Below are 15725 nucleotides of genomic sequence, written 5' to 3' on the forward strand. Positions count from 1 at the left end.
GAACAATTAATAATTTCATTGAGGAAAATGACAATGGTGAGACATCCTTTCAAACCTTATGGGATACAGCCAAAGCAGTAATTAGAGGAAAATTCATATCCATGAGTGCATATATTAACAAATTAGGGAGGGCAGAGATCAATGAATTGTAAATGCAAATCATAAAACTTGAGAAATAACAAATTAAAAACCCCCAGAAGAAAACCAAAATAGAGATCCTAAAAATTAAGGGAGAAATTAATAACATCAAAAGTGATAGAACTATTGCACTAATAAACAAGACTAGAAGCTGGAACTTTGAAAAAACAGACAAAATAGACAAAGTACTGATCAATCTAATTAAAAAAAGGAAGGAAGAAAAGCAAATTCACAGCATTAAAGATGAAAAGGGGGACAGCACCTCCGATGAAGATGAAATTAAGGCAAATAGAAATTACTTTGCCCAATTATATGGCAATAAATACACCAATTTAGGAGAAATGGATGAATATATACAAAAATACAAACTGCCTAGACTAACAGAAGAGGAAATAGAATTCCTAAATAATCCCATATCAGAAATTGAAATCCATCAAGCCATCAAAGAACTTCCTAAGAAAAAATCCCCAGGGCCTGATGGATTCACCTGTGAATTCTATCAAACATTCAGAGAACAGTTAACCCCAATACTATACAAACTATTTGACATAATAAGCAAAGAGGGAGTTCTACCAAACTCCTTTTACGACACAAACATGGTACTGATTCCAAAACCAGGCAGGTCAAAAACAGAGAAAGAAAACTATAGGCCAATCTCCCTAATGAATATAGATGCAAAAATCTTAAATAGGATACTAGCAAAAAGACTCCAGCAAGTGATCAGAAGGATCATTCACCATGATCAAGTAGGATTCATACCAGGGATGCAGGGCTGGTTCAACATTAGGAAAACCATTCACATAATTGACCACATCAACAAGCAAACTAGCAAGAACCACATGATTATCTCAATAGATGCAGAAAAATCCTTTGATAAAATACAACACCCATTCCTATTAAAAACACTAGAAAGCATAGGAATAGAAGGGTCATTCCTAAAAATAATAAACAGTATATATCTAAAACCAACAGCTAATATCATCTGCAATGGGGATAAACTAGATGCATTCCCAATAAGATCAGGAGTGAAACAAGGATGCCCATTATCACCCCTACTATTTGACATTGTACTAGAAACACTAGCAGTAGCAATTAGAGAAGATAAAGAAATTGAAGGCATCAAAATAGGCAAGGAGGAGACCAAGTTATCACTCTTTGCGGATGACATGATGGTCTACTTAAAGAATCCTAGAGATTCAACTAAAAAGCTAATTGAAATAATCCACAACTTTAGCAAAGTTGCAGGATACAAAATAAACCCACATAAGTCATCTTCATTTCTATATATTTCCAACACAGCTCAGCAGCAAGAACTAGAAAGAGAAATCTCATTCAAAATCACCTTAGACACAATAAAATACTTAGGAATCTATCTCCCGAGACACACAGGAACTATTTGAACACAACTACAAACACTCTCCACACAACTAAAAATAGACCTGAACAATTAGAAAAACATTAACTGCTCATGGGTAGGAAGAGCAAATATAATAAAAATGAACATCCTACCCAAACTCATTTATCTATTTAGTGCCATACCCATTGAACTTCCAAAAAAATTTTTTACTGATTTAGAAAAAAACATAACAAAGTTCATTTGGAATAACAAAGGATCAAGAATATCCAGGGAAATAATGAAAAAAAAACCCCACAAATGATGGGGGCCTTGCAGTCCCAGATCTCAAACTATACTATAAAGCAGCGGTCATCAAAACAATTTGGTACTGGCTAAGAGACAGAAAGGAGGATCAGTGGAATAGACTCCAGGTAAGTGACCTCAGCAGGACAGTATACGACAAGCCCAGAGAACCCAGCTTTTGGGACAAAAATCCACTATTTCATAAAAACTGCTGGGAAAATTGGAGGACTGTGTGGGAAAGATTAGGTTTAGATCCACACCTCACAGCTGACACCAAGATAAATTCAAAATGGGTGAATGACTTGAACATAAAGAAGGAAACTAAGAAAATTAGGAGAACACAGAATAGTATACATGTCAGACCTTTGGGAAGGGAAGGGAAAGATTTTAAAACCAAGCAAGACTTAGAAAGAGGCACAAAATGCAAAATAAATAATTTGGAATACATCAAATTAAAAAGTTTTTGTAAAACAAAACCAATGTAAATAAAATCAGAAGGAAAGCAACAAATTGGGAAGCAATCTTCATAAAAACCTCTCACAGAGGTTTAATTACTCAAATTTACAAAGAGCTAAATCAATTGTACAAAAAATCAAGCCATTCTCTGATTGATAAATGGGCAAGGGACATGAATATGCAGTTTTCAGATAAAGAAATCAAAACTTTTAATAGGCACATGAGAGTGTTCTCAATCTCTTATAATCAGAAAGATACAAATTAAAAGAACTCTGAGGTATCACCTCATACCGAGCAGATTCCCTACCAAAACAGTAAAAGAAGGAAATGAATACTGGAGGGGATGTAGCAAAGTAGGGACTCTAATTCACTGCTGGTAGGGTTGTGAATTGATCCTACCATTCTGGAGGGCAATTTGGAACTATGCCCTAAGGGCGATAAAAGACTGTCTGCCCTATGATCCAGCCATCACACGGCTCGGCTTGTACCCCAAAGAGATAATAAAGAAAAAGACATGTACAAGAATATTCATAGCAACCCTTTTTGTGGTGGCCAAAAATTGGAAAATGAGGGGATGCCCTTCAGTTGGAGAATGGTTAAGCAAATTGTGGTATATGTTGGTGATGGAATACTATTATGCTAAAAGGAATAATAAAGTGGAGGAGTTCCATGGAGACTGGAACATTGTCCAGGAAGTGATGCAGAGCGAAAGGTGCAGAACCAGGAAAACATTGTACACAGAGACTGACACACTGTGTAACAATCGAACGTAATGGACTTCTCCATTATTGTCAATGCAATGTCCCTGAACAATCTGCAGAGATCTAGGAGAAAAAACACTATCCACAAGCAGAGGACAAAGTGTGGGAGTAAAAACACCAAGGAAAACGAATTGCTAGACTACAAGGGTTGAGGGTATATGACTGAGGAGAGACTCTAAATGAACACTCTGGTGCAAATATCAAAAACATGGAAACGGGTTCGAATCAACAACACTTGTGATACCCAGTGGAATTGCGTGTTGGCTATGGGATAGGTGGGGGGGGGAGGAGAAACACATCTTTGTCTCCAATGAATAATGCTTGGAAATGACTAAATAAAATAATGTTTAAAAAAAAGAAAGAGAGAGGCACAAAATGCAAAATAAAAAATTTGGAATACATCAAATTAAAAAGGTTTTGTATAAACAAAACCAATGTAACTAAAATCAGAAGGAAAGCAACAAATTGGGAAGCAATCTTCATGAAAACCTCTGACAGAGGTTTAATTACTCAAATTTACAAAGAGCTAAATCAAGCCATTCTCCAATTGATAAATGGGCAATGGACATGAACAGGCAGTTCTCAGCCAAAGAAATAAAACCTATTAATAAGCACATGAAAAAGTGTTCTACATCTCTTATAATCAGAGAGATGCAAATCAAAACAACTCTGAGATATCACCTCACACCTAGCAGATTGGCTAACATGACAGCTATGGAAAGTAATGAATGTTGGAAGGGATACGGCAAAGTAGGGACACTAATTCATTGCTGGTGAAGTTGTGAATTGATTCTGGAGGGAAATTTGAAACTATGCCCAAAGGGTGATAAAAGACTGTCTGCCTTTTGATCCAGCCATAGCACTGCTGGGTTTGTACCCCAAAGAGATAATAAGGGAAAAGACTTGTACAAGAATATTCATAGCTACACTCTTTTTGGTGGCCAAAAATTGGAAATTGAGGGGATGCCCTTCAATTGGGGAATGGCTGAACACATTGTGGTATATGTTTGTTATGGAATACTATTGTGCCAAAAGGAATAATAAAGTGGAGGAATTCCACGGGGACTGCAACAACCTCCAGGAAGTGATGCAGAGCAAAAGGAGCAGAACCAGGAAATCATTATACACAGAGACTGATACACTGTGGTACAATCGAAGGTAATGGACTTCTCCATTAGGGTCAATGCAATGTCCCAGAACAATCTGCAGGGATCTAAAAAACACTATCCACTAGCAGAGGATAAACTGTGGGAGTAAAAACACTGAGGAAAAGCAACTGCTCGACTATAGAGGTGGGGGATTTTACTGAGGAGAGACTCTAAATGAACACGCTAATGCAAATACCAACAACAGGGAAATGGGTTCGAATCAAGAACACATGTGATTCCCAGTGGAATCATGTGTCAGTTTTGGGAGAGGTGGTGGTGAGGGGGGAGAGGAAAAGAAAATGATCTTTATTTCCAATGAATAATGTTTGGAAATGACCAAATAAAATAATGTTTAAAAAATAGCGTTTCCAACATGATTTTTTTATTCATGCAAAAGGGTGGAATATGATAAAGGATGTAAAGGTTTGCAATTTGCAAAACTGTTACAAAAACTGAGAAATGCAAACCTTAGGAATGAGTGACTGTAGCATGTGACCAAGGGTCACATGGGAGCCTGAGCCTTGGGATCTGGGAAGATTCTATGCCCAACAGATTATCTTCTCAGTGTATCATTATGCTACCCAGATTCCCCAAATTAACCTTTGTGTTCCCCAATTGTTACATTTGTAAAATGTAATAATACAATAATTCATCAGTAAAAGTTAGAAAAAGGAAATTCCATTGAAAATAACTGTAGACAATATAAAGTACCTAGGAGTAAACTTACCAAAATGAATACAGCAACTATGAGAACACAATTACAAAATACTTCACACAAATAATCAGACCTAAAAATTAGAAAAATATTAATTACTCATGGATAGGCAGATTCAATGTCATAAAATTACATTACATAAATTAATTTACTGATTAGGTGCCATACCAATTAAATTATGCAAAATAATTTCCAAGAACTAGAAAAAATAGCAAAATTCACATGGAAGAATAAAAGCAATATCAAGGTGGGGGATTGGGATGAAGGAGGTTTAGCCATGCCAAATTTCAGATTATTCCATAAAGCAATAATAATCAAAACAATTTGGCACTGTCTAAGAAATAGAGTAGAGTGGGGCAACTGGGTGACTCAGTGGATTGAGAGCCAGGCCTAGAGATTGGAGGTACTGGTTTCAAATTTTCCCTTAGACACTTCCTAGCTCTGTGACCCTGGGCAAGTCACTTAATCCCCATTACCTAGCTCTTACTGCTCTTTTGCTTTGTAGTCAATATACAGTATTGACTCCAAAACAAAAGGTAAAGGTTTAAAAAAAAAAGAAAGAAAGTAGAGGGTCAATGGAATAGGTTAGGACATAGAAACCTAGTATTTGAGAAATCCAAAGATCCAAACTATTGTAAAAAGAATTCACTATTCAACAAAAACTGTATGAAATGTATGAAAAATGTATGAAAAAGTAGAAAATAACATGGGAGAAATCATGCATAGACAAACATCTTGTACCTTAGACAAAGATATGGTCAAAATGTATACTTGATCTAGAAATAAGAAATTAAAAAAAATTTGACCATACAAAATCATTGCAACCAATATTAGAAATGAAACAAAATGGAGGGCAATTTGTTTATAGCAAGTGTCTCTGACAAAGGCCTCATTTCTTTAATATATAGAGAACTGAAAAAATGTCTGAGAATATAAAGCATCCTGCAATCAATTAATGGTCAAAGTGCCAGCCTTGGAGTTGAAAATCTGTTTTTTCTTGAGTTTAAATCTGGTCTCAGATACTTACCAGCTATATGACCCTCAGCAAGTCAGCTAGTCCTGTTTGCTTTAGTTTCCTCATCTGTTAAAAGATCTTGAAAGAAATGCTGAGCCATTCCAGTATATTTTAAAAGAAAATTCCAAATGGGACCACGGATAACACAATTAAAATAAATGAACAACAAAGAACAACAACCAAAGGTTAAGTGACATGGGTTAAGATGCGAATGAAGTCAATATCAGAGGAAGGATTTGGGTCTTAATTTGAAAATTTAGCTACCCCAGCACACTATTCAATCCTGAGGAAGTGGGTTACCTTCCAAGAAAAAAAAATGCTTTACTTTGAAAGTGCATTTTACTTCACTTATAAATTGATTCCATAAAAGTTAAACAAAATACATTTTTAAGAAGTATCTGTCTAGATTTTCAAGCTTCCTTTCTCAGCTGGAAGTTCTCTTTTATTAGACTTTCAAGTAGAAACAGTAATGAACTCAGATAACGTTATCTCATATATCAAACTTAGTAACATTCTAAGTATCATGGTGCTAAAGTGCCCAGGGACAGAAAGATAGATCCCATGAGTTTTGAGGTGTTGTAGAGAGTTTATTTATATCTCTCTCTGTGAATGTTTCCCTTTTATTAAAGTATCATTATGAAATACTTTTCTGTTTTCTGAATCAAGACTACTTTTGGTTTCATGACTTGTCAAAGACTTAGAGATGCTTCTCAACTGGTGGTAAGCATACTCATGAAACTTGGGGAAAAGGGAAAGGGTCTATCCTGCAAGCCCTCACATAAGAGGAATGATTTTTTTGTTGTGAATTTTTAGTTGTCATATACCTAGAGTGAAAGCCATATGATAGGATAATTAGAATAGAACTAGAAGTAAAACAATGTGATCTAGTGCTACACAAAGATGTTATATTAATTGTTTTTGCTTCTTTTATAAATAACTCAGTCATTCACAGATGAGTCATGAATGGAGACTTGGTTCAGTTTGATTGAAGTCAAAGAGATCAGGTGACGCTCATCAGTTTGAATTTAGACAGTAATCATCAACCATTTTCATCATTAGACATTACCATCTTCATCTTCATCCTCATCATGGCTATTATTGCCTCCTTCTTCAAATTACATTGCATTATTTTCTATATATTTATATGCATCTACATTTTCTCCTTTAATATAATGTAAGCTCCTTGAGGGTAGGGTGGAGACTTTTTTAATTCACTTTTTGTATCCTCAGCACCTTACAGAGTGCTTGGCACACAGTAAGCAGTTTGTTGATTGTTGACTCTCATTACATTTACTTATGTTTTAAAAAAATAAAGTGGAAATCATTTAAATTAATGTATTATATTAATTAATTAAAATAATTTAAAATATCTTTTAAAATATTGATAATTTTTCCAAATCTATCTCACTTCTATTAAACCCTCCCTTGTGAGAAAGAAATATTTATTCAAAAATCAACTTGCAAAGTGACAATGACTGACCTTTGTTCTCATTATTATGTTAGTTAAAAGGAAATCTTACTAATTATCTTTTCATGACATTACTGAATCTTGAGAAATTAATCTCTTCCCACTTAGACTTCCTTATCACACAAATAAATCATCTTTATACTAATATATCATGGCACTAAATATTTATTGACAGTACATTAGTAATATGTTCTTGGGCTCAGTATCACTTCAAGATGAAGAAACAGGATATATTTAATTTATTGAAATTTTGCCACATGGTGCTGAGTCTGATTGCAAAAAATAAAACCTCAAAGTAAAACAGGGTTTCAGTACTCAAGTCAAAACAGGAACAGGAATACAGAAGTCTATAAAGAGTGGGAGTGGGCCCTGGAACCTTTTTGAAGTTTAAATTTGTGGTTAGACCTGCTTTCCTTAGAGCATTACTCTATTCTCCGGTTGCAGAGAAGACACATTTGAAAAATTTATCGATTGTTTCTGGTCAAAAGTGTATCACTACATGAATCATAGTCCCATGGACAGAATGGAAACTTTGGTGACTGAAACAGTTAATGTTGCATCCAAGGGTGGTTCATTTAGCCCCAGGGAGCCACTTGCACACTGGGTGAATCTGACTTTAAATATTTAACATCCTGGGCTCCTTGTAGGAATCATCCTGTATAAGCATGAAATATTTCTCATTTGAATAATCTTCATGGTGCAAGATCACATATTTATAGTTCCCTAATGTACCACTCTAATGCTACATCAAGATTTATTGGTCTCCCCCAAATGTGTTCGACTTTCGATTCTTCACTGTGATGTTTAAGCCTAATAAGTTGGTGGCAGAACAGTGATTCTAATATCTCTTCATCTAACTGTGCAGAGGATAATGGTAAGTGAAAGAAAGAATCTAATGTCTCCAGTTCTTATGGATATTTCCTAACAGCTTTTAGGAAAGCTACTTACTATGTTTTATTGGTGACTAATTTTAATGAAACCATTTAAAAGCATAATCCAAATATTTCAAATGTTCATGTGCTTATTTGTTGCCCATATGGCTTGAAAATGGTTAATAATAGGATTGATGCACTTGAATATTGCATTAGGCAGTTCCATAATGGGCTTTCAAGACTTCTAAGCACTCAATACAATATAATGTAGCCTAATAATGTAGGTTAAACCTGAAAAAATGATTCAGTTGTGTAATTATTTCTGTACATTTATCTATAGTAGAAATACAATTCAGATAGATTTTCATCTTACATGTCATGATCAGCCTGAGGAAAAATATGTTTACATGTATTTTTCTTGATACATACATTCAAGAGACCATCAGACATAAAACAGAGTATCTCATTTCATCAGCATGAAAGAAACGTTATCCAAATCAACTTAAAGAAGAGAAGTTAGAATCTTTTTTGTTAGGGGGAACTAATTAAAAAAAGCAGGTAGAATATCACCTAACTACCCTAATTTTCATTTTCCAAGTGTCCCTTTGTTTCCTCTTTATCATCTTGAATAAAACTATTGGTGTACAACGTTTATTTCTCTTCTGGAAACTGAGATTTGGGATAAATATTCTAAAATTAGTTCAAATAAAATTGATTTATGAGTAGGGACAGAAAGTAGGAGAAAGAGTAAGGCAGCAAAGCATCTAGTCCTGCCCTCTCATGCTACAGATAGGCGAACTGAAAATTAAGGACATTGGGAGTCTAGTAGAAAGACATGTAATAAATTCTTATTGATTTAGTGACCTGATTCAGGACATGGAGATAATAATAATAAGTGATATTTAACTCTAGCATCCTAGAGTCAATGTTCTTTCCTTTTTACCCCTGCCGTCTGCATCTCTTTACATGCTAGCTACCTTCATTTTTCTACTTTTATGTAGTTCTTTGGATATTCAGTGTTTATTCTCTAATAATAGAATTGTAGAAAGTCATGGAAAATTTTGGAGCTTCTCTGAATTTCCAGAATATAGGATAACAGACAAGGAAGAACTCATCAATATATCAACCCTACAACATCTACCACCTCCTAATATGGCTTTCAATATATTGGGGTCAACTGTCTCTCAATCTCTGCCATAAGTTCAGCTGCTGGATACCTTAATGGATTCTGCAACACAACTGGCTATGAGGACAGATTACTGAGAATTGTGCTGAGATCTGGAATTTTTAATCCCCTGTCTTTATCATCAGATGTGTCTCCATTCATTGATATTCTTATGTAATTCTCCAGTGTTTATCATATGCCAACAGCCTCTTATACTCTTCATACCAGTAACACTGAACACCTGAGTATAAAAGAATGCTTCCTTTTATAGTCATTGCTATTGGCTCCCTCATTTCTCCACACCTCAACCTTATTCTTGTAATGGGAAAAGAATAGAGATAGGATAAGATTTAAGAAAAGTGGAAGGCTGTCTTTAAGGCACATACTAGGAACTCAAGGGAAAGGATTTTAACAGGCAGAAGTCAGAGGAGGAATAGTTTGGAAGTGACAGCTGCTAGAGTAGTGACTTCCTGTAGGAGACTGAGCTCTTTCTGTCCAGAAGGGTGGAGGAAAGGTGGGCTTGTTGGAGCTCATCTACCTCAACCTGACTGTGGAGAAGGAGAAAACCATCAAATAATCTTTGGAGGTTCTCTGTTTTACTGGGGAACATCTATACAAGAATCTGATCATATCTGCTGTGCTTTCCAGAGGTTTTTATCTAAAAATCCTGTCAGATCGGCTTTGAGGTTTTACCTCAAGGGTCAGACCCCCTGGGGTGAACTTAGTCATTTGAGATAATCATAACGGTTTTCGGGGACAGCTTTTGAAATATATCTAACCAGCTACTGAAGTTCATAGATAGTAGCTTAGTCAGCTTTTGGGGAACACCAAGATAGAAATAGGGAGCTGGTAAGTTAGCCTGAAGACCAAAAGGCTCCCTCTTGTGAAGGACATAGGGGATTGTGGGAAACTAGCTAGATCCCTTAGTTAGAGACCCCTTGTTCTGATCCTGAGTTTCTATTTGCTCTAATAATAAGAGATACTGTTTTTTATACATCAATTGTCTCCAAGGCATTTATGCAACTGGCCCAGTAAGAGAAAGTGATTCTGTTTGTCTCTCACTAAGCAGAAGTTAGAATATCGAAGATCAGGGCTGGGTATTTCGGGGAATCCCTAAGTGGAAAGTACTCTATCCACTCTGGGCCTGGGTCTGGGTCTCCCCTTTATATATTTTTTTATCCTCTACCAACCATGATGTCCCACTCTAGATCTACCCAATCTTTTTATTGTGCTCTCTGAATCTTGGTTATCCAGTCATTCAGTCATGTCTGATTCCATAGACCATACTGCTCATGAGTTTTTCTCAGCAAAGGCATTAGAGCAGACCACCATTTCCTTCTCTAGTGGATTAAGGCAAACAGAGCTTAAGCATCTTGACCTGGTCATAGCCAGCAAATATATGAGGCTCATTTTGAACTCAGTTCTCCTGAATAAAGGTTCAGTATCCACAGAATCATTTTGCTGCCTCCCTGGAAATACTGTTCTATAATTAGCAGACTCCCTTTTTTGATGAACTTCTTTTAATTTTGCTCCATCCATTTACTCACATTCACTGACCTAATTACCTCAGGTAACACCATGTAGACAATCATCCTTTCTAGTATTGTTTGTGCTTTCTCTCACACCTCTGACTCACTGCTTCTAAGGAAATCATTGAAATAAAAACTGTTCCCTATTCACATCTCCAGATTCTTCCTCTAAAATCATCATTCATCAATTTCTAGAAATCAGGAGAAAACAACCAAAATCTGACTTTGATGGCAAATATGGATTAAATAAATCACTAAATAGTAGAGTTTACTGAATGATAGTGGGGGAATCTGTGGCAATGGAGAGTGGAGTATCCTAATGCCCCCACTCTGGTCAGTGAGTCAGGAAGTATGAGTGAAAGTGCAAGTGGTTCTTGGACTAGGGATGGTATTACATAAGGAGAGAATCATGTCTCTGGGTAATCTAGAAGATGGAGGGAGTAGAAAAGGAAAGGTTTTAAGATGAAAACAAGTTCCTAAACTAGGGAGTGGGCATTCCAGAGACAGCAATAGAAGATGAAGGTAGATATGGAGTACTACAATTGGGGGAAAATATTAAAGGAATGGGAGTAAGGAGCAGAGAGTGGGAAATGGGAAATATGGCTTCACAATGACAATGGGGATGCATATTCATAGATCTGGAGAGACCATTAGGGGTTTGGAGCATGCTAAATACTAAAGAATATTTCCAGAAAGAATAACTGACTAATGAGCGGTCTGTTGAGGAATGTAGGTGAGTAGACTGTTCAAAGCTATCTCTCAATGTCCAACCTTGAGGCAGATAATGATATTGTTTCCTTTGTGCCACAGGAAATCCAAATTACATAAGATAGGAATAAGGGAAGATGCATTATCATCTGGACAGGCTAATAATAAGAAGAACAATAGATAACATTTCTATGTTGTCTACTATGTGCCACACACTGTGCTAAGTACTTTATAAATATTATCTAATGCAATATATATTTGAATAGATAGATCCTTCATTACTTTCATGACAAATGATTATCCAAACATCACTTGAAGACCTCTAATAAAAAGAGAGTATCTCTGAAATAATCCTATTCCACTTTTAGATGACTGTATTATTTTTAATTTCCCCCACCACAACCATCAATTTAAAAAGAGAAGCAGTATGGTACGTATGCTTAAAAGAATGTTGGATATTGAGTCAGAAGAATTATGTTAAAATTTCACTCTTTCACTTACTACCTGTTTTACCTTGAACAAATTAGTTAAATATGTGCCTCAGTTTCCCCAATTATAATGAGGCAGTATCTATACTAGATGGTGTTCAAGGTCTCTTCCAACTCTAAATCTATGCTCCTCTGAAATTAATCATTCCATTTTCTTTTAAAGGCTCCTATATTAGTATTGATTTCTGAGTGTCTAAATAGATCAAGTCTGATTCATTTTCTATATGCTATTCTTTTACATATTTATTAAGAACTACATATACCATCTAATTACTTATTGTCCATTATAAACATCCTTAGTTCCTTCAGTTATTTCCTTATATGGCATGGTTTTTATTCAACTTATCATTCTTATTATCCATATAAGAATCTCCTCCTTTTGCCATTAGAATTACAACACATTATATCTTCAGAATTTAATTCTTGAGAACTTCTTATCCCTTTTGGTCTACTTTCTTATACAGAATTTTAAACCACTGGATTTCAACTATCTTTTCCCTGAACTTTTAAAAATCTACTCCTCCAAATTTAGCATTTAAGGTTATGTTTGTGTTTTCCTGTCATAAATCCTATGATAAAATGCTCATTTCTAAACAATATTCTCATTATATACAATAAAAACAAACAAACAAAAAGGTCAGTTCTTCTTGTATATCAGAATCAGATTCTGAACATTTGATTCTTTATATTGCTTCCTCCATCTTTTGAAGAATGAAAATAATTTTAAGGCATGTCAGGAAGTTAGTTTCTCTGATTTTTAACAGAGAGAAAACTTTGGCAGATGTCTTTATAATTATAGTCCTACATCAATGATGTATATTAATTCCATGCTGTATTTGAAAACTTTTTCCTGAATTACTCATTTAGGTTTTCCTTATGTTCTGATGATCTATATCACATTTAGATAATAGTTTTGCTTCTGTTTTTCCCTGTTAATCTTCCTTTATATGCTATCCAATACTTTTCAATTCTTGACTATCTTTATGTGTTGTGTATTTGTGTGTATATATAGATATATATATATATATCTGCATACATTTAAATATAACTATGATTATTCATATAGAATGTTATTCTACCTAACTTTTAATTTATTCTGTTCTTTAAAAATACATACTATCATTCTAGAGGTATATTCCTGACCTAATCAGACAAACCACAGTGATAAGTCTAAGGTCTATTTTGTAAATCTTAAAATTTCTCAGACTCTACCTTGGAACATTTGGTTAAGGCTATTCCCCATTTTAAATAATGAAGGTACTTGATCAGGAATGTTTTGGGAACTTTAAAATCACTCCACCCATACTTAGGCATACTTTAGGGGAAGATAAAAGTTGTAAACTCCTTACTGAACAATGAAAAACTCCCTAACTCATACTTATAGTGAGGCCAAAACCTTAAGCTAGGTCTATTTTTAGATCTAATACAAAAGAGTGCTAAGTACCTATGAAGGTCAAATTAATCACTAAATGGTCAAGCAACTTACAAAGCGCAAGTTTAGCAAAGAGGTGTGAAGTACTCAGAAGATATAATATACCCAGAGAAGGTGAGAACTAAAGAGTGGTGAAAACTAAGAATGGGCAGTCCTAGGAAAAGTGTCTACTGTGATTGGTAGACATGAAAATTTAGGGGAGGTGACACAAGAGAAAATTTTCTTTAAAAGGAAGGAGCTTGAGGTCTCTGATGGTAGTTCAGCTTTGGAAGCTGAATTGGAGGACAGGAGTCAGAGCTGGCTTTTGAATTCAGTTCAGGAGTTGAGGATTTTCAGAGAAGAATTGGAGTTTTGCTTGGGACAAAATCTTGTGGTGAGTGATTAAAGACTGACTTAGTTTCTCTCTTAAAGAGAAAGGCCTAGGCCCTAGCCTTTTCCTACTAGTTCCTCTTACTTCTCTCTCTCTCTCTCTCTCTCTCTCTCTCTCTCTCTCTCTCTCTCTCTCTCTCTCTCTCTCTCTCTCTCTCTCTCTTCCCTTAATTCCTTTATTTGTATTAATTAAAGTCTCCACAAAAACCCAGCTGACTTGGGTATTTTCATATTTGGGAATTTTTCCCATGGTGACCACTTATTTTTGATTTAATTCAAGACACTGAAATTATCTTTACAGCTATGGCAATTTAATGTCTTGAAACCCACATTTTTCGCGGTCACAATTTGGCCTCCATCTGCAGGTAGTATACCAGTGAGTCTAAGTTACCTTCTACAATTGACCTTTGTAAGGGCCAGAATGTAAAGGGTTAAAATTAAAAGGTAGGACTAAATTATTTAAAAGTGTGGTTGCCAGGAATTATTACTCAATTCCAAATTATTTTTGGTAGTTTATTTATAAAAGGAGAAAGAGTGAAAATAAGAAAATCAGGGAGAGCAGATATTTAATCCAGGGTGGCCCAAACCAGTCAGGGCTTAAGAGAACCCAGCAAAGGGGGCCCAGAGGTAAATTAAAAGAAGGGTTTTAACCATGAGGCCTCCTCCAAGATGAGGAGCCTCTCTGGAGGCTTGTACCTACAGGGAATCAGAGAAGTAGTCAGCCTTTTCACTCACCCACCAGGTAGTTCAAAGGCAGAGATTTAAAAATAGTCTCACCAAGTCCAGAGTCTCAGGTCCAGTCAGCAGATCCTTTTGTCAGCCTCCGACATGAGCTCAGAACTCTGAAGAATGAAGAACTGACTCACAGCAACTTGTAACTCCTTTTAAAGATGCTTCTTTTACTTCCTGTGCCTTCCTCTACTTTTACATGGACCAATTATAGTCTATAGTTTTGCTTAGGACTGCCCAGGGGGCATTTGGTGGTTTCTGATTTGTCACCCACTTTTGCACATGTGGGTCACCGACCTCCCCCACTCCAGTTTAAATGGGGTGAATATGCTTCTGGTGATTAGATCTAAAAATGGGCAGGGGAGAGTTAATCCCACCTTCACACCTTTTCTTACTCTGCTTCATGCATATGTGTATAAGCGGTAAGGACCATGAGGTTTACTGTCTGCTTAACTCTTGAATTTAGGTCCCATTCATTATTAACTCTTTCTTTTAGCATTCTACTTTCTTATCCTTACCATTAACTTTCGTATTAAATGGCAGATATTACATATTTGTATGTGTTATGTAATAATATTTCTCTTAGTATTGTTATATTTTATATCCATATTTATCATGAAAGACTCTAGGCAGATATCTGCCCATGTGTATATTTCTATCTATAACATAGTTACATAGATGTGCATATATATATATATATATCTATCTACCTCTGTATAATCTATAGATTTATTAAAATTTTGCAAATATTATTCATATAGGTGCATATATATGTATGTACATATATATGTTTTGGTTTTTTTAAACCCTTACCTTCCATCTTGGAATCAGTACTGTGTATTGGCTCCAAGGCAGAAGAGTGGTAAGAGTTAAGTAATGGGGGTCAAGTGACTTGCCCAGGGTCACACAGCTGGGAAGTGTCTGAGGCCAGATTTGAACCTAGGACCTCCCATCTCTAGGCCTGACTCTCAATCCACTGAGTTACCCGGCTACCCCACACAATACATATATATATATATGTATTGTGTACACATTTATGCATGGTTATATCCAGAGTCTCAGTATCCCATATGCACGCACACACATATGCATA

Source organism: Monodelphis domestica, chromosome 3, assembly GCF_027887165.1.
Source record: "Monodelphis domestica isolate mMonDom1 chromosome 3, mMonDom1.pri, whole genome shotgun sequence".
Taxonomy (NCBI): Eukaryota; Metazoa; Chordata; class Mammalia; order Didelphimorphia; family Didelphidae; genus Monodelphis; species Monodelphis domestica.